Consider the following 26,782-nt stretch of genomic DNA (forward strand, 5'->3'; position numbering starts at 1 on the left):
TTTTATTTTTTATTGTTTTTTTGAGATTTATTCATTGATTGATTGATTGCTATGTTGGGTCTTCGTTTTTGTGCTAGGGCTCTCTCCAATTGCGGTAAGTAGGGGCCACTCTTCATTGCGGTGCGTAGGCCTCTCACTATCGCGGCCTCTCTTGTTGCGGAGCACAGGCTCCAGAGGCGCAGGCTCAGTAGTTTTGGCTCACGGGCCCTGTTGCTCTGCGGCCTGTGGGATCCTCCCAGACCAGGGCTCGAACCCGTGTACCCTGCATTGGCAGGCAGATTCTCAACCACTGCGCCACCAGGGAAGCCCCTGTTCTGCTTTATTTTAAAGGAAGTACCCTTTTCAGGACTCCTAGGCCCCTCGGGTGTGCATCATTTTCCCTCCAAGATCAGTGAGTACCTCCAGACCCCTGTGGGCCTGCTGAGCAACATCGAGGCCCAAAGGTCGGGCCTTCGGAGGCCCTCTGTGTATGCCGAGTGAAGGGCAACACACTGCTCGTTCCTTAAGGAGAGCTACATTTCCAGAGCACTGGAACAGCCTCAGGACCACAATTCTAGCCAGTGTGACGTGCCATGGAAGTGTTCGTCATGGCCCCCGTCTGAGCTGCCATGAGAAAACACTCTGCTTAGGATTCTTCGAGGACCTCGTACCTGAAGTCACTCTGCTCGAGGAGAAAGTCAGCATCCTACCATGCTGTGTCACTAACAGGACACTCAGCATGAGCAGTTGTCTCGAGGTAAGGCCCTGAATTGCCATGAAGAAGCGGAGGCATGCAGCAGTGTCCAGGAGGCCATAGCCGCTGCTGTGCATTGTTTTAACGTCAGTACGCTTTGCAGGACATCTAGGAACCCCGCGTAGGCACCGTATACCCTGCAAGAACACTGAGTACCCTCAGGCCTCCATGGGCTTGCTAAGCCGCATCCAGGCCTGTAGCCCTTCGGAGCCACTCTGTGTATGCCGAGTGTAGGGCAACAGACTGCACTCTTTCTTGGGACAGCTTGATTTCCTCAACAATCCCACAGGTCGACGAACACCTTTCTAGCAGGTCCAACATACCGTGCAAGTGTGACTCATGGTCCTAGTCTGAGCTGCACTGAGAATAACCGTCGGCTTCGCATTCGATCTGGGACCCCCTGCCTGAAGTCACCCTGCCTCCAGGAGAATGTCGGCTTGCGTTCCGACTGCAACTAAAGCCCAGTTCCTCGTGTAACACTGCAGCGTTTTGAAGAGCCACGGGCCCGGAAGCTAAGCTGGGGCGTTCCTTGGTTGAGGCAGTTCGCTGTTTGCAGAACACCCTGCTTCGAGGAGTTGATTCAGGGAAGGAACCACTGGGTAACCTGTGTCTGTTTGGACTTGTTAGAAAGCACAGGGATGTATGCTGCGTGTGCCTGTGGAAATGAGGGCCTGATGGAACTAGCCTTGCTTTCCCATTTTGAAAGCTCCATTCATGCTGCCTTGAAGCTTCTTGAAATTGACTGCTGTTGACAGGCCACTAGCCACTGTAGGCATGGCTCTGGGAAGAAAATGAGTTTTCTCTAGGTAAGCCGGGTGCTTCGATGGCCGGGGTGGAGCTCATCCTGCCACGCTCTAGAGCTAAAGGGAAACTCAACGTGAATACTGGCCTCGAGGTAAGTCCCTGAGTAGCCGCGAAGAAAGTGAGGCATGCAGCTCTTTCCATGAGGTCTTAGTCGCTGTTCTGCTTTATTTTATTTTATTTTTTTATTTTTTATTGTTTTCTTAAGACTTATTCATTGATTGATTGATTGCTATGTTGGGTCTTCGTTTCTTTGCTAGGGCCCTCTACAGTTGCGGTAAGTGGGGGCCACTCTTCATTGCGGTGCGTAGGCCTCTCACTATCGCGGCCTCTATTGTTGGGAGCACAGGCTCCAGAGGCGCAGGCTCAGTAGTTGTGGCTCACGGGCCCTGTTGCTCCGCGGCCTGTGGGATCCTCCCAAACCAGGGCTCGAACCCGTGTACCCTGCGTTGGCAGGCAGATTCTGAACCACTGCGCCACCAGGGAAGCCCCTGTTCTGCTTTATTTTAAAGGAAGTACCCTTTTCAGGACTCCTAGGCCCCTCGGGTGTGCATCATTTTCCCTCCAAGATCAGTGAGTACCTCCAGACCCCTGTGGGCCTGCTAGGCAACATCGAGGCCCAAAGGTCGGTCTCTCGGAGGCCCTCTGTGTATGCCGAGTGAAGGGCAACACACTGCTCGTTTCTTAAAGAGAGCTACATTTCCAGAGCACTGGAACAGCCTCAGGACCACATATCTAGCCAGTGCGGCGTGCCATGGAAGTGTTTGTCATGGCCCCCGTCTGAGCTGCCAAGAGAAAACACTCCGCTTAGGGGTTTTCGAGGACCTTGTACATCAAGTCACTCTGCTCGAGGAGAAAGTCAGCATCCTACCATGCTGTGTCACTAAAGGGACATGCAGCGAGAGTCCGTGCCTCAAGGTAAGGCCCTGAATTGCCATACAGAAGCGGACGTGTGCAGCATTTTGCATGAGGCCGTAGCCGCTGCTCTGCATTGTTTTAACGTCAGTACGCTTTGCAGGACATCTAGGAACCCCGCGTGGGCACCCTATTCCCTGCAAGGGCACTGAGTACCCTCAGGCCCCCATGGGCCTGCTAAGCCACATCCAGGCCTGTAGCCCTTCGGAGCCACACTGTGTATGCTGAGTGTAGGGCAAAAGACTGCACTCTTTCTTGGGACAGCTTGATTTCCTCAACACTCCCACAGGTCGACGAACACCTTTCTAGAAGGTCCAACATACCGTGCAAGTGTGACTCATTGCCTTAATCTGAGCTGCACTGAGAATAACCGTCGGCTTCGCATTCGATCTGGGACACCCTGCCTGAAGTCACCCTGCCTCCAGGAGAATGTCGGCTTGCGTTCCGACTGCAACTAAAGCCCAGTTCCTCGTGTAACACTGCAGGCTGTTGAAGAGCCATGGGCCGGGAGGCTTAGCTTGGGCGTTCCTTGGTTGAGGCAGTTCGCTGTTTGCAGAACACCCTGCTTCGAGGAGTTGATTCAGAGAAGGAACCACTGGGTAACGTGTGTCTGTTTGGACTTGTTAGAAAGCACAGGGATGTATGCTGCGTGTGCCCGTGGAAACGGGGGCCTGATGGAACTAGCCTTGCTTTCCCATTTTGAAAACTCCATTCATGCTGCCTTGAAGCTTCTTGAAATTGACTGCTGTTGACAGGCCACTAGCCACTGTAGGCATGGCTCTGGGAAGAAAATGAGTTTTCTCTAGGTAAGCCGGGTGCTTCGATGGCCGGGCTGGAGCTCATCCTGCCACGCTCTAGAGCTAAAGGGAAACTCAACGTGAGTACTGGCCTCGAGGTAAGTCCCTGTGTAGCCGCGCCGAAAGGGAGGTATGCAGCTCTTTCCATGAGGTCTTAGTCGCTGTTCTGCTTTATTTTTTTTATTTTTTATTGTTTTCTTAAGACTTATTGATTGATTGATTGATTGCTATGTTGGGTCTTCGTTTTTGTGCTAGGGCTCTCTCCAATTGCGGTAAGTAGGGGCCACTCTTCATTGCGGTGCGTAGGCCTCTCACTATCGCGGCCTCTCTTGTTGCGGAGCACAGGCTCCAGAGGCGCAGGCTCAGTAGTTGTGGCTCACAGGCCCTCTTGCTCCGCGGCCTGTGGGATCCTCCCAAACCAGGGCTCGAACCTGTGTACCCTGCGTTGGCAGGCAGATTCTCAACCACTGCGCCACCAGGGAAGCCCCTGTTCTGCTTTATTTTAAAGGAAGTACCCTTTTCAGGACTCCTAGGCCCCTCGGGTGTGCATCATTTTCCCTCCAAGATCAGTGAGTACCTCCAGACCCCTGTGGGCCTGCTAGGCAACATCGAGGCCCAAAGGTCGGTCTCTCGGAGGCCCTCTGTGTATGCCGAGTGAAGGGCAACACACTGCTCGTTTCTTAAAGAGAGCTACATTTCCAGAGCACTGGAACAGCCTCAGGACCACATATCTAGCCAGTGCGACGTGCCATGGAAGTGTTCGTCATGGCCCCCGTCTGAGCTGCCATGAGAAAACACTCTGCTTAGGAGTTTTCGAGGACCTCGTACCTGAAGTCACTCTGCTCGAGGAGAAAGTCAGCATCCTACCATGCTGTGTCGCTAACGGGACACTCAGCATGAGCAGTTGTCTCGAGGTAAGGCCCTGAATTGCCATACAGAAGTGGAGGCGTGCAGCATTTTCCATGAGGCCGTAGCCGCTGCTCTGCATTGTTTTAACGTCAGTACGCTTTGCAGGACATCTAGGAACCCCGCGTAGGCACCGTATACCCTGCAAGAACACTGAGTACCCTCAGGCCTCCATGGGCCTGCTAAGCCACATCCAGGCCTGTAGCCCTTCGGGGCCACTCTGTGTATGCCGAGTGTAGGGCAACAGACTGCACTCTTTCTTGGGACAGCTTGATTTCCTCAACACTCCCACAGGTCGACGAACACCTTTCTAGCAGGTCCAACATACCGTGCAAGTGTGACTCATTGCCCTAGTCTGAGCTGCACTGAGAACAACCCTCGGCTTCGCATTTGATCTGGGACCCCCTGCCTGAAGTCACCCTGCCTCCAGGAGAATGTCGGCTTGCGTTCCGACTGCAACTAAAGCCCAGTTCCTTGTGTAACACTGCAGGGTTTTGAAGAGCCACAGGCCCGGAAGCTAAGCTGGGGCGTTCCTTGGTTGAGGCAGTTCGCTGTTTGCAGAACACCCTGCTTCGAGGAGTTGATTCAGGGAAGGAACCACTGGGTAACCTGTGTCTCTTTGGACTTGTTAGAAAGCACAGGGATGTATGCTGCGTGTGCCAGTGGAAACAGGGGCCTGATGGAACTAGCATTGCTTTCCCATTTTGAAAACTCCATTCATGCTGCCTTGAAGCTTCTTGAAATTGACTGCTGTTGACAGGCCACTAGCCACTGTAGGCATGGCTCTGGGAAGAAAATGAGTTTTCTCTAGGTAAGCCGGGTGCTTCGATGGCCGGGCTGGAGCTCATCCTGCCACGCTCTAGAGCTAAAGGGAAACTCAACGTGAGTACTGGCCTCGAGGTAAGTCCCTGTGTAGCCGCGCCGAAAGGGAGGTATGCAGCTCTTTCCATGAGGTCTTAGTCGCTGTTCTGCTTTATTTTTTTTATTTTTTATTGTTTTCTTAAGACTTATTGATTGATTGATTGATTGCTATGTTGGGTCTTCGTTTTTGTGCTAGGGCTCTCTCCAATTGCGGTAAGTAGGGGCCACTCTTCATTGCGGTGCGTAGGCCTCTCACTATCGCGGCCTCTCTTGTTGCGGAGCACAGGCTCCAGAGGCGCAGGCTCAGTAGTTGTGGCTCACAGGCCCTCTTGCTCCGCGGCCTGTGGGATCCTCCCAAACCAGGGCTCGAACCTGTGTACCCTGCGTTGGCAGGCAGATTCTCTACCACTGCGCCACCAGGGAAGCCCCTGTTCTGCTTTATTTTAAAGGAAGTACCCTTTTCAGGACTCCTAGGCCCCTCGGGTGTGCATCATTTTCCCTCCAACATCAGTGAGTACCTCCAGACCCCTGTGGGCCTGCTAGGCAACATCGAGGCCCAAAGGTCGGTCTCTCGGAGGCCCTCTGTGTATGCCGAGTGAAGGGCAACACACTGCTCGTTTCTTAAAGAGAGCTACATTTCCAGAGCACTGGAACAGCCTCAGGACCACATATCTACCAGTGCGACGTGCCATGGAAGTGTTCGTCATGGCCCCCGTCTGAGCTGCCATGAGAAAACACTCTGCTTAGGAGTTTTCGAGGACCTCGTACCTGAAGTCACTCTGCTCGAGGAGAAAGTCAGCATCCTACCATGCTGTGTCGCTAACGGGACACTCAGCATGAGCAGTTGTCTCGAGGTAAGGCCCTGAATTGCCATACAGAAGTGGAGGCGTGCAGCATTTTCCATGAGGCCGTAGCCGCTGCTCTGCATTGTTTTAACGTCAGTACGCTTTGCAGGACATCTAGGAACCCCGCGTAGGCACCGTATACCCTGCAAGAACACTGAGTACCCTCAGGTCTCCATGGGCCTGCTAAGCCACATCCAGGCCTGTAGCCCTTCGGAGCCACTCTGTGTATGCCGAGTGTAGGGCAACAGACTGCACTCTTTCTTGGGACAGCTTGATTTCCTCAACACTCCCACAGGTCGACGAACACCTTTCTAGCAGGTCCAACATACCGTGCAAGTGTGACTCATTGCCCTAGTCTGAGCTGCACTGAGAACAACCATCGGCTTCGCATTTGATCTGGGACCCCCTGCCTGAAGTCACCCTGCCTCCAGGAGAATGTCGGCTTGCGTTCCGACTGCAACTAAAGCCCAGTTCCTCGTGTAACACTGCAGGGTTTTGAAGAGCCACGGGCCCGGAAGCTAAGCTGGGGCGTTCCTTGGTTGAGGCAGTTCGCTGTTTGCAGAACACCATGCTTCGAGGAGTTGATTCAGGGAAGGAACCACTGGGTAACCTGTGTCTCTTTGGACTTGTTAGAAAGCACAGGGATGTATGCTGCGTGTGCCAGTGGAAACGGGGGCCTGATGGAACTAGCATTGCTTTCCCATTTTGAAAGCTCCATTCATGCTGCCTTGAAGCTTCTTGAAATTGACTGCTGTTGACAGGCCACTAGCCACTGTAGGCATGGCTCTGGGAAGAAAATGAGTTTTCTCTAGGTAAGCCGGGTGCTTCGATGGCCGGGGTGGAGCTCATCCTGCCACGCTCTAGAGCTAAAGGGAAACTCAACGTGAGTACTGGCCTCGAGGTAAGTCCCTGTGTAGCCGCGCCGAAAGGGAGGTTTGCAGCTCTTTCCATGAGGTCTTAGTCGCTGTTCTGCTTTATTTTATTTTTTTTATTTTTTATTGTTTTCTTAAGACTTATTGATTGATTGATTGATTGCCATGTTGGGTCTTCATTTTTGTGCTAGGGCTCTCTCCAATTGCGGTAAGTAGGGGCCACTCTTCATTGCGGTGCGTAGGCCTCTCACTATTGCGGCCTCTCTTGTTGCGGAGCACAGGCTCCAGAGGCGCAGGCTCAGTAGTTGTGGCTCACGGGCCCTATTGCTCCACGGCCTGTGGGATCCTCCCAGACCAGGGCTCGAACCCGTGTACCCTGCGTTGGCAGGCAGATTCTCAACCACTGCGCCACCAGGGAAGCCCCTGTTCTGCTTTATTTTAAAGGAAGTACCCTTTTCAGGACTCCTAGGCCCCTCGGGTGTGCATCATTTTCCCTCCAAGATCAGTGAGTACCTCCAGATCCCTGTGGGCCTGCTAGGCAACATCGAGGCCCAAAGGTCGGTCTCTCGGAGGCCCTCTGTGTATGCCGAGTGAAGGGCAACACACTGCTCGTTTCTTAAAGAGAGCTACATTTCCAGAGCACTGGAACAGCCTCAGGACCACATATCTAGCCAGTGCGACGTGCCATGGAAGTGTTCGTCATGGCCCCCGTCTGAGCTGCCATGAGAAAACACTCTGCTTAGGAGTTTTCGAGGACCTCGTACCTGAAGTCACTCTGCTCGAGGAGAAAGTCAGCATCCTACCATGCTGTGTCGCTAACGGGACACTCAGCATGAGCAGTTGTCTCGAGGTAAGGCCCTGAATTGCCATACAGAAGTGGAGGCGTGCAGCATTTTCCATGAGGCCGTAGCCGCTGCTCTGCATTGTTTTAACGTCAGTACGCTTTGCAGGACATCTAGGAACCCCGCGTAGGCACCGTATACCCTGCAAGAACACTGAGTACCCTCAGGCCTCCATGGGCCTGCTAAGCCACATCCAGGCCTGTAGCCCTTCGGGGCCACTCTGTGTATGCCGAGTGTAGGGCAACAGACTGCACTCTTTCTTGGGACAGCTTGATTTCCTCAACACTCCCACAGGTCGACGAACACCTTTCTAGCAGGTCCAACATACCGTGCAAGTGTGACTCATTGCCCTAGTCTGAGCTGCACTGAGAACAACCCTCGGCTTCGCATTTGATCTGGGACCCCCTGCCTGAAGTCACCCTGCCTCCAGGAGAATGTCGGCTTGCGTTCCGACTGCAACTAAAGCCCAGTTCCTTGTGTAACACTGCAGGGTTTTGAAGAGCCACAGGCCCGGAAGCTAAGCTGGGGCGTTCCTTGGTTGAGGCAGTTCGCTGTTTGCAGAACACCCTGCTTCGAGGAGTTGATTCAGGGAAGGAACCACTGGGTAACCTGTGTCTCTTTGGACTTGTTAGAAAGCACAGGGATGTATGCTGCGTGTGCCAGTGGAAACGGGGGCCTGATGGAACTAGCATTGCTTTCCCATTTTGAAAACTCCATTCATGCTGCCTTGAAGCTTCTTGAAATTGACTGCTGTTGACAGGCCACTAGCCACTGTAGGCATGGCTCTGGGAAGAAAATGAGTTTTCTCTAGGTAAGCCGGGTGCTTCGATGGCTGGGGTGGTGCTCATCCTGCCACGCTCTAGAGCTAAAGGGAAACTCAACGTGAGTACTGGCCTCGAGGTAAGTCCCTGTGTAGCTGCGCCGAAAGGGAGGCATGCAGCTCTTTCCATGAGGTCTTAGTCGCTGTTCTGCTTTATTTTTTTTATTTTTTATTGTTTTCTTAAGACTTATTGATTGATTGATTGATTGCTATGTTGGGTCTTCGTTTTTGTGCTAGGGCTCTCTCCAATTGAGGTAAGTAGGGGCCACTCTTCATTGCGGTGCGTAGGCCTCTCACTATCGCGGCCTCTCTTGTTGCGGAGCACAGGCTCCAGAGGCGCAGGCTCAGTAGTTGTGGCTCACGGGCCCTGATGCTCCGCGGCCTGTGGGATCCTCCCAAACCAGGGCTCGAACCTGTGTACCCTGCGTTGGCAGGCAGATTCTCAACCACTGCGCCACCAGGGAAGCCCCTGTTCTGCTTTATTTTAAAGGAAGTACCCTTTTCAGGACTCCTAGGCCCCTCGGGTGTGCATCATTTTCCCTCCAAGATCAGTGAGTACCTCCAGACCCCTGTGGGCCTGCTAGGCAACATCGAGGCCCAAAGGTCGGTCTCTCGGAGGCCCTCTGTGTATGCCGAGTGAAGGGGAACACACTGCTCGTTTCTTAAAGAGAGCTACATTTCCAGAGCACTGGAACAGCCTCAGGACCACATATCTAGCCAGTGCGACGTGCCATGGAAGTGTTCGTCATGGCCCCCGTCTGAGCTGCCATGAGAAAACACTCTGCTTAGGAGTTTTCGAGGACTTCGTACCTGAAGTCACTCTGCTCGAGGAGAAAGTCAGCATCCTACCATGCTGTGTCGCTAACGGGACACTCAGCATGAGCAGTTGTCTCGAGTTAAGGCCCTGAATTGCCATACAGAAGTGGAGGCGTGCAGCATTTTCCATGAGGCCGTAGCCGCTGCTCTGCATTGTTTTAACGTCAGTACGCTTTGCAGGACATCTAGGAACCCCGCGTAGGCACCGTATACCCTGCAAGAACACTGAGTACCCTCAGGTCTCCATGGGCCTGCTAAGCCACATCCAGGCCTGTAGCCCTTCGGAGCCACTCTGTGTATGCCGAGTGTAGGGCAACAGACTGCACTCTTTCTTGGGACAGCTTGATTTCCTCAACACTCCCACAGGTCGACGAACACCTTTCTAGCAGGTCCAACATACCGTGCAAGTGTGACTCATTGCCTTAATCTGAGATGTACTGAGAATAACCGTCGGCTTCGCATTCGATCTGGGACACCCTGCCTGAAGTCACCCTGCCTCCAGGAGAATGTCGGCTTGCGTTCCGACTGCAACTGAAGCCCAGTTCCTCGTGTAACCCTGCAGGCTTTTGAAGAGCCATGGGCCGGGAGGCTTATCTGGGGCGTTCCTTGGTTGAGGCAGTTTGCTGTTTGCAGAACACCCTGCTTCGAGGAGTTGATTCAGGGAAGGAACCACTGGGTAACCTGTGTCTGTTTGGACTTGTTAGAAAGCACATGGATGTATGCTGCGTGTGCCCGTGGAAATGGGGACCTGATGGAACTAGCCTTGCTTTCCCATTTTGAAAGCTCCATTCATGCTGCCTTGAAGCTTCTTGAAATTGACTGCTGTTGACAGGCCACTAGCCACTGTAGGCATGGCTCTGGGAAGAAAATGAGTTTTCTCTAGGTAAGCCTGGTGCTTCGATGGCCTGGGTGGAGCTCATCCTGCCACGCTCTAGAGCTAAAGAGAAACTCAACGTGAGTACTGGCCTCGAGGTAAGTCCCTGAGTAGCCGCGCAGAAAGGGAGGCATGCAGCTCTTTCCATGAGGTCTTAGTCACTGTTCTGCTTTATTTTATTTTATTTTTTTATTTTTTATTGTTTTTTTGAGATTTATTGATTGATTGATTGATTGCTATGTTGGTTCTTCGTTTTTGTGCTAGGGCTCTCTCCAATTGCGGTAAGTAGGGGCCACTCTTCATTGCGGTGCGTAGGCCTCTCACTATCGCGGCCTCTCTTGTTGCGGAGCACAGGCTCCAGAGGCGCAGGCTCAGTAGTTTTGGCTCACGGGCCCTGTTGCTCTGCGGCCTGTGGGATCCTCCCAGACCAGGGCTCGAACCCGTGTACCCTGCATTGGCAGGCAGATTCTCAACCACTGCGCCACCAGGGAAGCCCCTGTTCTGCTTTATTTTAAAGGAAGTACCCTTTTCAGGACTCCTAGGCCCCTCGGGTGTGCATCATTTTCCCTCCAAGATCAGTGAGTACCTCCAGACCCCTGTGGGCCTGCTGAGCAACATCGAGGCCCAAAGGTCGGGCCTTCGGAGGCCCTCTGTGTATGCCGAGTGAAGGGTAACACACTGCTCGTTCCTTAAGGAGAGCTACATTTCCAGAGCACTGGAACAGCCTCAGGACCACAATTCTAGCCAGTGTGACGTGCCATGGAAGTGTTCGTCATGGCCCCCGTCTGAGCTGCCATGAGAAAACACTGTGCTTAGGATTCTTCGAGGACCTCGTACCTGAAGTCACTCTGCTGGAGGAGAAAGTCAGCATCCTACCATGCTGTGTCACTAACGGGACACTCAGCATGAGCAGTTGTCTCGAGGTAAGGCCCTGAATTGCCATGAAGAAGCGGAGGCATGCAGCAGTGTCCAGGAGGCCATAGCCGCTGCTGTGCATTGTTTTAACGTCAGTACACTTTGCAGGACATCTAGGAACCCCGCGTAGGCACCGTATACCCTGCAAGAACACTGAGTACCCTCAGGCCTCCATGGGCTTGCTAAGCCGCATCCAGGCCTGTAGCCCTTCGGAGCCACTCTGTGTATGCCGAGTGTAGGGCAACAGACTGCACTCTTTCTTGGGACAGCTTGATTTCCTCAACACTCCCACAGGTCGACGAACACCTTTCTAGCAGGTCCAACATACCGTGCAAGTGTGACTCATGGTCCTAGTCTGAGCTGCACTGAGAATAACCGTCGGCTTCGCATTCGATCTGGGACCCCCTGCCTGAAGTTACCCTGCCTCCAGGAGAATGTCGGCTTGCGTTCCGACTGCAACTAAAGCCCAGTTCCTCGTGTAACACTGCAGCGTTTTGAAGAGCCACGGGCCCGGAAGCTAAGCTGGGGCGTTCCTTGGTTGAGGCAGTTCGCTGTTTGCAGAACACCCTGCTTCGAGGAGTTGATTCAGGGAAGGAACCACTGGGTAACCTGTGTCTGTTTGGACTTGTTAGAAAGCACAGGGATGTATGCTGCATGTGCCTGTGGAAATGAGGGCCTGATGGAACTAGCCTTGCTTTCCCATTTTGAAAGCTCCATTCATGCTGCCTTGAAGCTTCTTGAAATTGACTGCTGTTGACAGGCCACTAGCCACTGTAGGCATGGCTCTGGGAAGAAAATGAGTTTTCTCTAGGTAAGCCGGGTGCTTCGATGGCCGGGGTGGAGCTCATCCTGCCACGCTCTAGAGCTAAAGGGAAACTCAACGTGAATACTGGCCTCGAGATAAGTCCCTGAGTAGCCGCGAAGAAAGGGAGGCATGCAGCTCTTTCCATGAGGTCTTAGTCGCTGTTCTGCTTTATTTTATTTTTTTTATTTTTTATTGTTTTCTTAAGACTTATTGATTGATTGATTGATTGCTATGTTGGGTCTTCGTTTTTGTGCTAGGGCTCTCTCCAATTGCGGTAAGTAGGGGCCACTCTTCATTGAGGTGCGTAGGCCTCTCAGTATTGCGGCCTCTCTTGTTGCGGAGCACAGGCTCCAGAGGCGCAGGCTCAGTAGTTGTGGCTCACGGGCCCTATTGCTCCACGGCCTGTGGGATCCTCCCAGACCAGGGCTCGAACCCGTGTACCCTGCGTTGGCAGGCAGATTCTCAACCACTGTGCCACCAGGGAAGCCCCTGTTCTGCTTTATTTTAAAGGAAGTAGCCTTTTCAGGACTCCTAGGCCCCTCGGGTGTGCATCATTTTCCCGCCAAGATCAGTGAGTACCTCCAGACCCCTGTGGGCCTGCTAGGCAACATCGAGGCCCAAAGGTCGGTCTCTCGGAGGCCCTCTGTGTATGCCGAGTGAAGGGCAACACACTGCTCGTTTCTTAAAGAGAGCTACATTTCCAGAGCACTGGAACAGCCTCAGGACCACATATCTAGCCAGTGCAACGTGCCATGGAAGTGTTCGTCATGGCCCCCGTCTGAACTGCCAAGAGAAAACACTCCGCTTAGGGGTTTTCGAGGACCTTGTACATCAAGTCACTCTGCTCGAGGAGAAAGTCAGCATCCTACCATGCTGTGTCACTAAAGGGACACGCAGCGAGAGTACGTGCCTCAAGGTAAGACCCTGAATTGCCATACAGAAGCGGACGTGTGCAGCATTTTGCATGAGGCCGTAGCCGCTGCTCTGCATTGTTTTAACGTCAGTACGCTTTGCAGGACATCTAGGAACCCCGCGTGGGCACCCTATTCCCTGCAAGGACACTGAGTACCCTCAGGCCCCCATGGGCCTGCTAAGCCACATCCAGGCCTGTAGCCCTTCGGAGCCACACTGTGTATGCTGAGTGTAGGGCAAAAGACTGCACTCTTTCTTGGGACAGCTTGATTTCCTCAACACTCCCACAGGTCGACGAACACCTTTCTAGAAGGTCCAACATACCGTGCAAGTGTGACTCATTGCCTTAATCTGAGCTGCACTGAGAATAACCGTCGGCTTCGCATTCGATCTGGGACACCCTGCCTGAAGTCACCCTGCCTCCAGGAGAATGTCGGCTTGCGTTCCGACTGCAACTAAAGCCCAGTTCCTCGTGTAACACTGCAGGCTGTTGAAGAGCCATGGGCCGGGAGGCTTAGCTTGGGCGTTCCTTGGTTGAGGCAGTTCGCTGTTTGCAGAACACCCTGCTTCGAGGAGTTGATTCAGAGAAGGAACCACTGGGTAACGTGTGTCTGTTTGGACTTGTTAGAAAGCACAGGGATGTATGCTGCGTGTGCCCGTGGAAACGGGGGCCTGATGGAACTAGCCTTGCTTTCCCATTTTGAAAACTCCATTCATGCTGCCTTGAAGCTTCTTGAAATTGACTGCTGTTGACAGGCCACTAGCCACTGTAGGCATGGCTCTGGGAAGAAAATGAGTTTTCTCTAGGTAAGCCGGGTGCTTCGATGGCCGGGCTGGAGCTCATCCTGCCACGCTCTAGAGCTAAAGGGAAACTCAACGTGAGTACTGGCCTCGAGGTAAGTCCCTGTGTAGCCGCGCCGAAAGGGAGGTATGCAGCTCTTTCCATGAGGTCTTAGTCGCTGTTCTGCTTTATTTTTTTTATTTTTTATTGTTTTCTTAAGACTTATTGATTGATTGATTGATTGCTATGTTGGGTCTTCGTTTTTGTGCTAGGGCTCTCTCCAATTGCGGTAAGTAGGGGCCACTCTTCATTGCGGTGCGTAGGCCTCTCACTATCGCGGCCTCTCTTGTTGCGGAGCACAGGCTCCAGAGGCGCAGGCTCAGTAGTTGTGGCTCACAGGCCCTCTTGCTCCGCGGCCTGTGGGATCCTCCCAAACCAGGGCTCGAACCTGTGTACCCTGCGTTGGCAGGCAGATTCTCAACCACTGCGCCACCAGGGAAGCCCCTGTTCTGCTTTATTTTAAAGGAAGTACCCTTTTCAGGACTCCTAGGCCCCTCGGGTGTGCATCATTTTCCCTCCAAGATCAGTGAGTACCTCCAGACCCCTGTGGGCCTGCTAGGCAACATCGAGGCCCAAAGGTCGGTCTCTCGGAGGCCCTCTGTGTATGCCGAGTGAAGGGCAACACACTGCTCGTTTCTTAAAGAGAGCTACATTTCCAGAGCACTGGAACAGCCTCAGGACCACATATCTAGCCAGTGCGACGTGCCATGGAAGTGTTGTCATGGCCCCCGTCTGAGCTGCAATGAGAAAACACTCTGCTTAGGAGTTTTCGAGGACCTCGTACCTGAAGTCACTCTGCTCGAGGAGAAAGTCAGCATCCTACCATGCTGTGTCGCTAACGGGACACTCAGCATGAGCAGTTGTCTCGAGGTAAGGCCCTGAATTGCCATACTGAAGTGGAGGCGTGCAGCATTTTCCATGAGGCCGTAGCCGCTGCTCTGCATTGTTTTAACGTCAGTACGCTTTGCAGGACATCTAGGAACCCCGCGTAGGCACCCTATTCCCTGCAAGAACACTGAGTACCCTCAGGCCTCCATGGGCCTGCTAAGCCACATCCAGGCCTGTAGCCCTTCGGGGCCACTCTGTGTATGCCGAGTGTAGGGCAACAGACTGCACTCTTTCTTGGGACAGCTTGATTTCCTCAACACTCCCACAGGTCGACGAACACCTTTCTAGCAGGTCCAACATACCGTGCAAGTGTGACTCATTGCCCTAGTCTGAGCTGCACTGAGAACAACCCTCGGCTTCGCATTTGATCTGGGACCCCCTGCCTGAAGTCACCCTGCCTCCAGGAGAATGTCGGCTTGCGTTCCGACTGCAACTAAAGCCCAGTTCCTTGTGTAACACTGCAGGGTTTTGAAGAGCCACAGGCCCGGAAGCTAAGCTGGGGCGTTCCTTGGTTGAGGCAGTTCGCTGTTTGCAGAACACCCTGCTTCGAGGAGTTGATTCAGGGAAGGAACCACTGGGTAACCTGTGTCTCTTTGGACTTGTTAGAAAGCACAGGGATGTATGCTGTGTGTGCCAGTGGAAACGGGGGCCTGATGGAACTAGCATTGCTTTCCCATTTTGAAAACTCCATTCATGCTGCCTTGAAGCTTCTTGAAATTGACTGCTGTTGACAGGCCACTAGCCACTGTAGGCATGGCTCTGGGAAGAAAATGAGTTTTCTCTAGGTAAGCCGGGTGCTTCGATGGCCGGGCTGGAGCTCATCCTGCCACGCTCTAGAGCTAAAGGGAAACTCAACGTGAGTACTGGCCTCGAGGTAAGTCCCTGTGTAGCCGCGCCGAAAGGGAGGTATGCAGCTCTTTCCATGAGGTCTTAGTCGCTGTTCTGCTTTATTTTTTTTATTTTTTATTGTTTTCTTAAGACTTATTGATTGATTGATTGATTGCTATGTTGGGTCTTCGTTTTTGTGCTAGGGCTCTCTCCAATTGCGGTAAGTAGGGGCCACTCTTCATTGCGGTGCGTAGGCCTCTCACTATCGCGGCCTCTCTTGTTGCGGAGCACAGGCTCCAGAGGCGCAGGCTCAGTAGTTGTGGCTCACGGGCCCTGTTGCTCCGCGGCCTGTGGGATCCTCCCAAACCAGGGCTCGAACCTGTGTACCCTGCGTTGGCAGGCAGATTCTCAACCACTGCGCCACCAGGGAAGCCCCTGTTCTGCTTTATTTTAAAGGAAGTACCCTTTTCAGGACTCCTAGGCCCCTCGGGTGTGCATCATTTTCCCTCCAAGATCAGTGAGTACCTCCAGACCCCTGTGGGCCTTCTAGGCAACATCGAGGCCCAGAGTTCGGTCCCTCGGAGGCCCTCTGTGTATGCCGAGTGAAGGGCAACACACTGCTCGTTTCTTAAAGAGAGCTACATTTCCAGAGCACTGGAACAGCCTCAGGACCACATATCTAGCCAGTGCGACGTGCCATGGAAATGTTCGTCATGGCCCCCGTCTGAGCTGCCAAGAGAAAACACTCCGCTTAGGAGTTTTTGAGGACCTTGTACGTCAAGTCACTCTGCTCGAGGAGAAAGTCAGCATCTTACCATGCTGTGTCACTAAAGGGACACTCAGCGAGAGAACGTGCCTCAAGGTAAGGCCCTGAATTGCCATATAGAAGCGGAGGCGTGCAGCAGTTTCCTGGAGGCCGTAGCCGCTGCTGTGCATTGTTTTAAAGTCAGTACGCTTTGCAGGACATCTAGGAACCCCGCGTGGTCACCCTATTCCCTGCAAGAACACTGAGTACCCTCAGGCCTCCATGGGCCTGCTAAGCCACATCCAGGCCCGTAGCCCTTCGGAGCCACTCTGTGTATGCCGAGTGTAGGGCAACAGACTGCATTCTTTCTTGGGACGGCTTGAATGCCTCGACACTCCCACAGGTCGTCAAACACCTTTATAGCAGGTCCATCATACCGTGCAAGTGTGACTCATTGCCCTAGTCTGAGCTGCACTGAGAAGAACCCTCGGCTTCGCATTCGATCTGGGACACCCTGCCTGAAGTCACCCTGCCTCCAGGAGAATGTCGGCTTGCGTTCCGACTGCAACTAAAGCCCAGTTCCTCGGGTAACACTGCAGGCTTTTGAAGAGCCACGGGCCCGGAGGCTTAGCTGCGGCGTTCCTTGATTGAGGCAGGTTGCTGTTTGCAGAACACCCTGCTTCGACGAGTTGATTCAAGGAAGGAACCACTGGGTAACCTGTGTCTCTTTGGACTTGTTAGAAAGCACAGGGATATATGCTGCGTGTGCCCGTGGAAATGGGGGCCTGATGGAACTAGCCTTGCTTTTCCATTTGGAAACTCCATTCATGCTGCCTTGAAGCTACTTGAAATTGACTGCTGTTCACAGGCCACTAGCTACTGTAGGCATGGCTCTGGGAAGAAAATGAGTTTTCTCCAGGTTAGCCGGGGGCTTCGATGGCCAGGGTGGAGCTCATCCTGCCACGCTCTAGAGCTAAAGGGAAACTCAACGTGAGTACTGGCCTCGAGGTAAGTCCCTGAGTAGCCGCGCAGAAAGGGAGGCATGCAGCTCTTTCCATGAGGTCTTAGTCGCTGTTCTGCTTTATTATTATTATTTTTTTATTTTTTATTGTTTTTTTAAGACTTACTGATTGATTGATTGCTATGTTGCGTCTTCGTTTGTGTGCTAGGGCTCTCTCCAATTGCGGTAAGTAGGGGCCACTCTTCATTGCGGTGCGTAGGCTTCTCACTATCGCGGCCTCTCTTGTTGCGGAGCACAGGCTCCAGAGGCGCAGGCTCAGTAGTTGTGGCTCACGGGCCCTGTTGCTCCGCGGCCTGTGGGATCCTCCCAGACCAGGGCTCGAACCCGTGTACCCTGCGTTGGCAGGCAGATTCTCAACCACTGCGCCACCAGGGAAGCCCCTGTTCTGCTTTATTTTAAAGGAAGTACCCTTTTCAGGACTCCTAGGCCCCTCGGGTGTGCATCATTTTCCCTCCAAGATCAGTGAGTACCTCCAGACCCCTGTGGGCCTGCTAGGCAACATCGAGGCCCAAAGGTCGGTCCCTCGGAGGCCCTCTGTGTATGCCGAGTGAAGGGCAACACACTGCTCGTTTCTTAAAGAGAGCTACATTTCCAGAGCACTGGAACAGCCTCAGGACCACATATCTAGCCAGTGCGACGTGCCATGGAAATGTTCGTCATGGCCCCCGTCTGAGCTGCCAAGAGAAAACACTCCGCTTAGGAGTTTTTGAGGACCTTGTACGTCAAGTCACTCTGCTCGAGGAGAAAGTCAGCATCTTACCATGCTGTGTCACTAAAGGGACACTCAGCGAGAGAACGTGCCTCAAGGTAAGGCCCTGAATTGCCATGTAGAAGCGGAGGCGTGCAGCAGTTTCCTGGAGGCCGTAGCCGCTGCTGTGCATTGTTTTAAAGTCAGTACGCTTTGCAGGACATCTAGGAACCCCGCGTGGTCACCCTATTCCCTGCAAGAACACTGAGTACCCTCAGGCCTCCATGGGCCTGCTAAGCCACATCCAGGCCAGTAGCCCTTCGGAGCCACTCTGTGTATGCCGAGTGTAGGGGAACAGACTGCATTCTTTCTTGGGACGGCTTGAATGCCTCGACACTCCCACAGGTCGTCAAACACCTTTATAGCAGGTCCAACATACCGTGCAAGTGTGACTCATTGCCCTAGTCTGAGCTGCACTGAGAAGAACCCTCGGCTTCGCATTCGATCTGGGACACCCTGCCTGAAGTCACCCTGCCTCCAGGAGAATGTCGGCTTGCGTTCCCACTGCAACTAAAGCCCAGTTCCTCGGGTAACACTGCAGGCTTTTGAAGAGCCATGGGCCCGGAGGCTTAGCTGGGGCGTTCCTTGATTGAGGCAGGTTGCTGTTTGCAGAACACCCTGCTTCGACGAGTTGATTCAAGGAAGGAACCACTGGGTAACCTGTGTCTCTTTGGACTTGTTAGAAAGCACAGGGATATATGCTGCGTGTGCCCGTGGAAATGGGGGCCTGATGGAACTAGCCTTGCTTTTCCATTTGGAAACTCCATTCATGCTGCCTTGAAGCTACTTGAAATTGACTGCTGTTGACAGGCCACTAGCTACTGTAGGCATGGCTCTGGGAAGAAAATGAGTTTTCTCCAGGTTAGCCGGGGGCTTCGATGGCCAGGGTGGAGCTCATCCTGCCACGCTCTAGAGCTAAAGGGAAACTCAACATGAGTACTGGCCTCGAGGTAAGTCCCTGAGTAGCCACGCAGAAAGGGAGGCATGCAGCTCTTTCCATGAGGTCTTAGTCGCTGTTCTGCTTTATTATTATTATTTTTTTATTTTTTATTGTTTTTTTAAGACTTACTGATTGATTGATTGCTATGTTGGGTCTTCGTTTGTGTGCTAGGGCTCTCTCCAATTGCGGTAAGTAGGGGCCACTCTTCATCGCGGTGCATAGGCCTCTCATTATCGCGGCCTCTCTTGTTGCGGAGCACAGGCTCCAGCGGCGCAGGCTCACTAGTTGTGGCTCACGGGCCCAGTTGCTCCACGGCCTGTGGGATCCTCCCAGACCAGGGCTCGAACCCGTGTACCCTGCGTTGGCAGACAGATTCTCAACCACTGCGCCACCAGGGAAGCCCCTGTTCTGCTTTATTTTAAAGGAAGTACCCTTTTCAGGACTGCTAGGCCCCTTGGGTGTGCATCATTTTCCCTCCAAGATCAGTGAGAACCTCCAGACCCCTGTGGGCCTGCTGAGCAACATCGAGGACCAAGGGTCGGTCCCTCGGAGGCCCTCTCTGTGTATGCCGAGTGATGGGCAACACACTGCTCGTTTCTTAAAGAGAGCTACATTTCCAGAGCACTGGAACAGCCTCAGGACCACATTTGTAGCCAGTGCGACGTGCCATGGAAGTGTTCATCACTGCCCCCGTCTGAGCTGCCATGAGAAAACACTCTGCTTAGGATTCTTCAAGGACCTCGTACCTGAAGTCACTCTGCTCGAGGAGAAAGTCAGCATCCTACCATGCTGTGTCGCTAACGGGACACTCAGCGTGAGCAGTTGTCTCGAGGCAAGGCCCTGATTTGCCGTGCAGAAGCGGAGGCGTGCAGCAGTGTCCAGGAGGCCGTAGCCGGTGCTCTGCATTGTTTTAACGTCAGTACGCTTTGCAGGACATCTAGGAACCCCACCTGGGCACCCTATTCCCTGCAAGAACACTGAGTACCCTCAGGCCCCCATGGGCCTGCTAAGCCACATCCAGGCCCGTAGCCCTTCGGAGCCACTCTGTGTATGCCGAGTGTAGGGCAACAGACTGCACTCTTTCTCGGGACAGCTCGATTTCCTCAACACTCCCACTGGTCGACGAACACCTTTCTAGCAGGTCTAACATACCGTGCAAGTGTGACTCATTGCCCTAGTCTGAGCTGTACTGAGAATAACCCTCGGCTTCGCATTCAATCTGGGACCCCCTGCCTGAAGTCACCCTGCCTCCAGGAAAATGTCGGCTTGCGTTCCGACTGTAACTAAAGCCCAGTTCCTCGTGTAACACTGCAGGCTTTTGAAGGGCCACGGGCCTGGAGGCCTAGCTGGGGATTTCCTTGGTTTCGGCAGTTTGCTGTTTGCTGAACACCCTGCTTCGAGGAGTTGATTCAGGGAAGGAACCACTGGGTAACCTGTGTCTGTTTGGACTTGTTAGAAAGCACAGGGATGTATGCTGCGTGTGCCAGTGGAAACGGGGGCCTGATGGAACTAGCCTTGCTTTCCCATTTTGAAAGCTCCATTCATGCTGCCTTGAAGCTTCTTGAAATTGACTGCTGTTGACAGGCCACTAGCCACTGTAGGCATGGCTTTGGGAAGAAAATGAGTTTTCCCCAGGTAAGCCGGGTTCTTCGATGGCTAGAGTGGAGCTCATCCTGCCACGCTCTAGAGCTAAAGGGAAACAGAACGTGAGTACTGGCCTCGAGGTAAGTCCCTGAGTAGCCGTGCAGAAAGGGAGGCATGCAGCTCTTTCCATGAGGTCTTAGTCGCTGTTCTGCTTTATTATTATTATTTTTTTATTTTTTATTGTTTTTTTAAGACTTATTGATTGATTCATTGATTGATTGCTATGTTGGGTCTTCGTTTCTGTGCTAGGGCTCTCTCCAATTGCGGTAAGTAGGGGCCACTCTTCATCGCGGTGCATAGGCCTCTCATTATCGTGGCCTCTCTTGTTGCGGAGCACAGGCTCCAGCGGCGCAGGCTCACTAGTTGTGGCTCACGGGCCCAGTTGCTCCACGGCCTGTGGGATCCTGCCAGACCAGGGCTCGAACCCGTGTACCCTGCGTTGGCAGACAGATTCTCAACCACTGCGCCACCAGGGAAGCCCCTGTTCTGCTTTATTTTAAAGGAAGTACCCTTTTCAGGACTGCTAGGCCCCTTGGGTGTGCATCATTTTCCCTCCAAGATCAGTGAGAACCTTCAGACCCCTGTGGGCCTGCTGAGCAACATCGAGGACCAAGGGTCGGTCCCTCGGAGGCCCCCTCTGTGTATGCCGAGTGATGGGCAACACACTGCTCGTTTCTTAAAGAGAGCTACATTTCCAGAGCACTGGAACAGCCTCAGGACCACATTTGTAGCCAGTGCGACGTGCCATGGAAGTGTTCATCACGGCCCCCGTCTGAGCTGCCATGAGAAAACTCTCTGCTTAGGATTCTTCGAGGACCTCGTACCTGAAGTCACTCTGCTCGAGGAGAAAGTCAGCATCCTACCATGCTGTGTCGCTAACGGGACACTCAGCGTGAGCAGTTGTCTCGAGGCAAGGCCCTGATTTGCCGTGCAGAAGCGGAGGCGTGCAGCAGTGTCCAGGAGGCCGTAGCCGGTGCTCTGCATTGTTTTAACGTCAGTACGCTTTGCAGGACATCTAGGAACCCCACCTGGGCACCCTATTCCCTGCAAGAACACTGAGTACCCTCAGGCCCCCATGGGCCTGCTAAGCCACATCCAGGCCCGTAGCCCTTCGGAGCCACTCTGTGTATGCCGAGTGTAGGGCAACAGACTGCACTCTTTCTCGGGACAGCTCGATTTCCTCAACACTCCCACTGGTCGACGAACACCTTTCTAGCAGGTCTAACATACCGTGCAAGTGTGACTCATTGCCCTAGTCTGAGCTGTACTGAGAATAACCCTCGGCTTTGCATTCAATCTGGGACCCCCTGCCTGAAGTCACCCTGCCTCCAGGAAAATGTCGGCTTGCGTTCCGACTGCAACTAAAGCCCAGTTCCTCGTGTAACACTGCAGGCTTTTGAAGGGCCACGGGCCTGGAAGCCTAGCTGGGGATTTCCTTGGTTTCGGCAGTTTGCTGTTTGCTGAACACCCTGCTTCGAGGAGTTGATTCAGGGAAGGAACCACTGGGTAACCAGTGTCTCTTTGGACTTGTTAGAAAGCACAGGGATTTATGCTGCGTGTGCCCGTGGAAATGGGGGCCTGATGGAACTAGCCTTGCTTTGCCATTTTGAAAGCTCCATTCATGCTGCCTTGAAGCTTCTTGAAATTGACTGCTGGTGACAGGCCACTAGCCACTGTAGGCATGGCTCTGGGAAGAAAATGAGTTTTCTCTAGGTAAGCCGGGTTCTTCTGTGGCTGGGGTGGAGCTCATCCTGCCACGCTCTAGAGCTAAAGGGAAACTCAACGTGAGTACTGGCCTCGAGGTAAGTCCCTGAGTAGCCGCGCAGAAAGGGAGGCATGCAGCTCTTTCCATGTGGTCTTAGTCACTGTTCTGCTTTATTTTATTTTATTTTTTTATTTTTTATTGTTTGTCTAAGACTTATTGATTGATTGATGGATTGCTATGTTGGGTCTTCGTTTCTGTGCTAGGGCTCTCTCCAATTGCGGTAAGTCGGGGCCTCTCTTTATCGCGGTGCATAGGCCTAACATTATCGCAGCCTCTCTTGTCGCAGAGCATAGGCTCCAGAGGCGCAGGCTCAGTAGTTGTGGCTCACGAGCCCAGTTGCTCCGCGGCCTGTTGGATCCTCCCAGACCAGGGCTCGAACCCGTGTACCCTGCGTTAGCAGACAGATTCTCAACCACTGCGCCACCAGGGAAGCCCCTGTTCTGCTTTATTTTAAAGGAAGTACCCTTTTCAGGACTGCTAGGCCCCTTGGGTGTGCATCATTTTCCCTCCAAGATCAGTGAGAACCTCCAGACCCCTGTGGGCCTGCTGAGCAACATCGAGGACCAAGGGGCGGTCCCTCGGAGGCCCTCTCTGTGTATGCCGAGTGATGGGCAACACACTGCTCGTTTCTTAAAGAGAGCTACATTTCCAGAGCACTGGAACAGCCTCAGGACCACATTTGTAGCCAGTGCGACGTGCCATGGAAGTGTTCATCACGGCCCCCGTCTGAGCTGCCATGAGAAAACTCTCTGCTTAGGATTCTTCGAGGACCTCGTACCTGAAGTCACTCTGCTCGAGGAGAAAGTCAGCATCCTACCATGCTGTGTCGCTAACGGGACACTCAGCGTGAGCAGTTGTCTCGAGGTAAGTCCCTGATTTACCATGCAGAAGTGGAGGCGTGCAGCAGTGTCCAGGAGGCCGTAGCCGGTGCTGTGCATTGTTTTAACGTCAGTACGCTTTGCAGGACATCTAGGAGCCTCGCGTGGGCACCCTATTCCCTGCAAGAACACTGAGTACCCTCAGGCCCCCAAGGGCCTGCTAAGCCACATCCAGGCCCGTAGCCCTTCGGAGCCACTCTGTGTATGCCGAGTGTAGGGCAACAGACTGCACTCTTTCTTGGGACAGCTCGATTTCGTCAACACTCCCACTGGTCGACGAACACCTTTCCAGCAGGTCCAACATACCGTGCAAGTGTGACTCATTGCCCTAGTCTGAGCTGCACTGAGAATAACCCTCGGCTTCGCATTCAATCTGGGTCCCCCTGCCTGAAGTCACCCTGCCTCCAGGAGAATGTCGGCTTGCGTTCCGACTGCAGCTGAAGCCCAGTTCCTCGTGTAACACTGCAGGCTGTTGAAGAGCCACGGGCCCGGAGGCTTAGCTGGGGCGTTCCTTGGTTGAGGCAGTTTGCTGTTTACAGAACACCCTGATTCGAGGAGTTGATTCAAGGAAGGAACCACTGGGTAACCTGTGTCTCTTTGGACTTGTTAGAAAGCACAGGGATGTAAGCTGCGTGTGCCCGTGGAAGTGGTGGCCTGATGGAACTAGCCTTGCTTTCCCATTTTGAAAGCTCCATTCATGCTGCCTTGAAGCTTCTTGAAATTGACTGCTGTTGACAGGCCACTAGCCACTGTAGGCATGGCTCTGGGAAGAAAATGAATTTTCTCTAGGTAAGCCGGGTGCTTCGATGGCTGTGGTGGAGCTCATCTTGCCACGCTCTAGAGCTAAAGGGAAACTCAACGTGAGTACTGGCCTCGAGGTACGTCCCTGAGTAGCCGCGCAGAAAGGGAGGCATGCAGCTCTTTCCATGAGGTCTTAGTCGCTGTTCTGCTTTATTTTATTTTATTTTTTTATTTTTTATTGTTTTCTTAAGACTTATTGATTGATTGATTGATTGCTATGTTGGGTCTTCGTTTCTGTGCTAGGGCTCTCTCCAATTGCGGTAAGTAGGGGCAGCTCTTCATCGCGGTGCATAGGCCTCTCATTATCGCGGCCTCTCTTGTTGCGGAGCACAGGCTCCAGCGGCGCAGGCTCACTAGTTGTGGCTCACGGGCCCAGTTGCTCCACGGCCTGTGGGATCCTCCCAGACAAGGGCTCGAACCCGTGTACCCTGCGTTGGCAGGCAGATTCTCAACCACTGCGCCACCAGGGAAGCCCCTGTTCTGCTTTATTTTAAAGGAAGTACCCTTTTCAGGACTGCTAGGCCCCTTGGGTGTGCATCATTTTCTCTCCAAGATCAGTGAGTACCTCCAGACACCTGTGGTCCTGCTGAGCAACATCGAGGCCCAACGGTCGGGCCTTCGGAGGCCCTCTGTGTATGCCGAGTGATGGGCAACACACTGCTCGTTCCTTAAGGAGAGCTACATTTCCTGAGCACTGGAACAGCCTCAGGACCACATTTCTAACCAGTGCGACGTGCCATGGAACTGTTCGTCATGGCCCCCGTCTGAGCTGCCATGAGAAAACACTCTGCTTAGGATTCTTCGAGGACCTCGTACCTGAAGTCTCTCTGCTCGAGGAGAAAGTCAGCATCCTACCATGCTGTGTCGCTAACGGGACACTCAGCGTGAGCAGTTGTCTCGAGGTAAGGCCCTGAATTGCCATGCAGAAGCGGAGGCGTGCAGCATTTTCCATGAGGCCGTAGCCGCTGCTCTGCATTGTTTTAACGTCAGTACGCTTTGCAGGACATCTAGGAACCCCGCGTGGGCACCCTATTCCCTGCAAGAACACTGAGTACCCTCCGGCCTCCATGGGCCTGCTAAGCTACATCCAGGTCCGTAGCCCTTTGGAACCACTCTGGGTATGCCGAGTGTAGGGCAACAGTCTGCATTCTTTCTTGGGACAGCTTGATTTCCTCAACACTCCCACAGGTCGACGAACACCTTTCTAGCAGGTCCAACATACCGTGCAAGTGTGACTCATTGCCGTAGTCTGAGCTGCACTGAGAATAACCCTCGGCTTCGCATTCAATCTGGCACCCCCTGCCTGAAGTCACCCTGCCTCCAGGAGAATGTCGGCTTGCGTTCCGAATTCAACTTATGCCCAGGTCCTCGTGTAACACTGCAGGCTGTTGAAGAGCCACGGGCCCGGAGGCTTAGCTGGGGCATTCCTTGGTTGAGGCAGTTTGCTGTTTGCAGAATACCCTGCTTCGAGGAGTTGATTTAAGGAAGGAACCACTGGGTAACCTGTGTCTCTTTGGACTTGTTAGAAAGCACAGGGATGTATGCTGCGTGTGCCCGTGTAAATGGGGGCCTGATGGAACTAGCCTTGCTTTCCCATTTTTTTTTTTTAAAGAAATCCTAAGTTATTTATTTATTTATTTATGGCTGTGTTGGGTCTTCGTTTCTTTGCGGGGACTTTCTCTAGTTGCGGCAAGCGGGGGCCACTCTTCATCGCAGTTTGCGGGCCTCTCACTATGGCGGCCTCTCTTGTTTCGGAGCACAGGCTCCGGATGCGCAGGCTTAGTAGTTGTGGCTCACGGGTCTAGTTGTTCCGCGGCATGTGGGATCTTCCAAGACCAGGGCTCGAACCCGTGTTCCCTGCATTGGCAGGCAGATTCTCAACCACTGCACCACCAGGGAAGACATGCTTTCCCAATTTGAAAGCTCCATTCATGCTGCCTTGAAGCTACTTGAAATTGACTGCTGTTGATAGGCCACTAGCCACTGTAGGCATGTCTCTAAGAAGAAAATGAGTTTTCTCTAGGTAAGCCGGGTGCTTCCATGGCCGGGGTGAAGCTCATCCTGCCACGCTCTAGAGCTATAGGGAAACTCAACGTGAGTACTGGCCTCGAGGTAAGTCCCTGAGTAGCCGCGCAGAAAGGGAGGCATGCAGCTCTTTCCATGAGGTCTTAGTCGCTGTTCTGCTTTATTTTATTTTATTTTTTTATTTTTTATTGTTTTTTTGAGATTTATTTATTGATTGATTGATTGCTATGTTGGGTCTTCGTTTCTTTGCTAGGGCCCTCTCCAGTTGCGGTAAGTGGGGACCATTCTTCATCGCGGTGCGTAGGCCTCTCACTATCGCGGCCTCTCTTGTTGCGGAGCACAGGCTCCAGCGGCGCAGGCTCCGTAGTTGTGGCTCACGCGCCCAGTTGCTCCGCGGCCTGTGGGATCCTCCCAGACCAGGGCTCGAACCCATGTACCCTGCGTTGGCAGGCAGATTCTGAACCAATGCGCCACCAGGGAAGCCCCTGTTCTACTTTATTTTAAAGGAAGGACCCTTTTCAGGACTCCTAGGCCCCTCGGGTGTGCATCATTTTCCCTCCAAGATCAGTGAGTACCTCCAGACCCCTGTGGGCCTGCTGAGCAACATCGAGGCCCAAAGGTCGGTCCCTCGGAGGCCCTCTCTGTATGCCGAGTGATGGGTAACACACTGCTCGTTCCTTAAGGAGAGCTACATTTCCAGAGCACTGGAACAGCCTCAGGACCACATTTCTAGCCAGTGCGGCATGCCATGGAAGTGTTTGTCATGGCCCCCGTCTTAGCTGCTATGAGAAAACACTCTGCTTAGGATTCTTTGAGGACCTCATACCTGAAGTCACTCTGCTCGAGGAGAAAGTCAGCATCCTACCATGCTGTGTCGCTAACGGGACACTCAGCGTGAGCAGTTGTCTCGAGGTAAGGCCCTGAATTGCCATGCAGAAGCGGAG

This window comes from Balaenoptera borealis, assembly GCF_965194805.1.
Source record: "Balaenoptera borealis genome assembly, contig: HAP1_SCAFFOLD_687, whole genome shotgun sequence".
NCBI classification, from domain to species: Eukaryota; Metazoa; Chordata; class Mammalia; order Artiodactyla; family Balaenopteridae; genus Balaenoptera; species Balaenoptera borealis.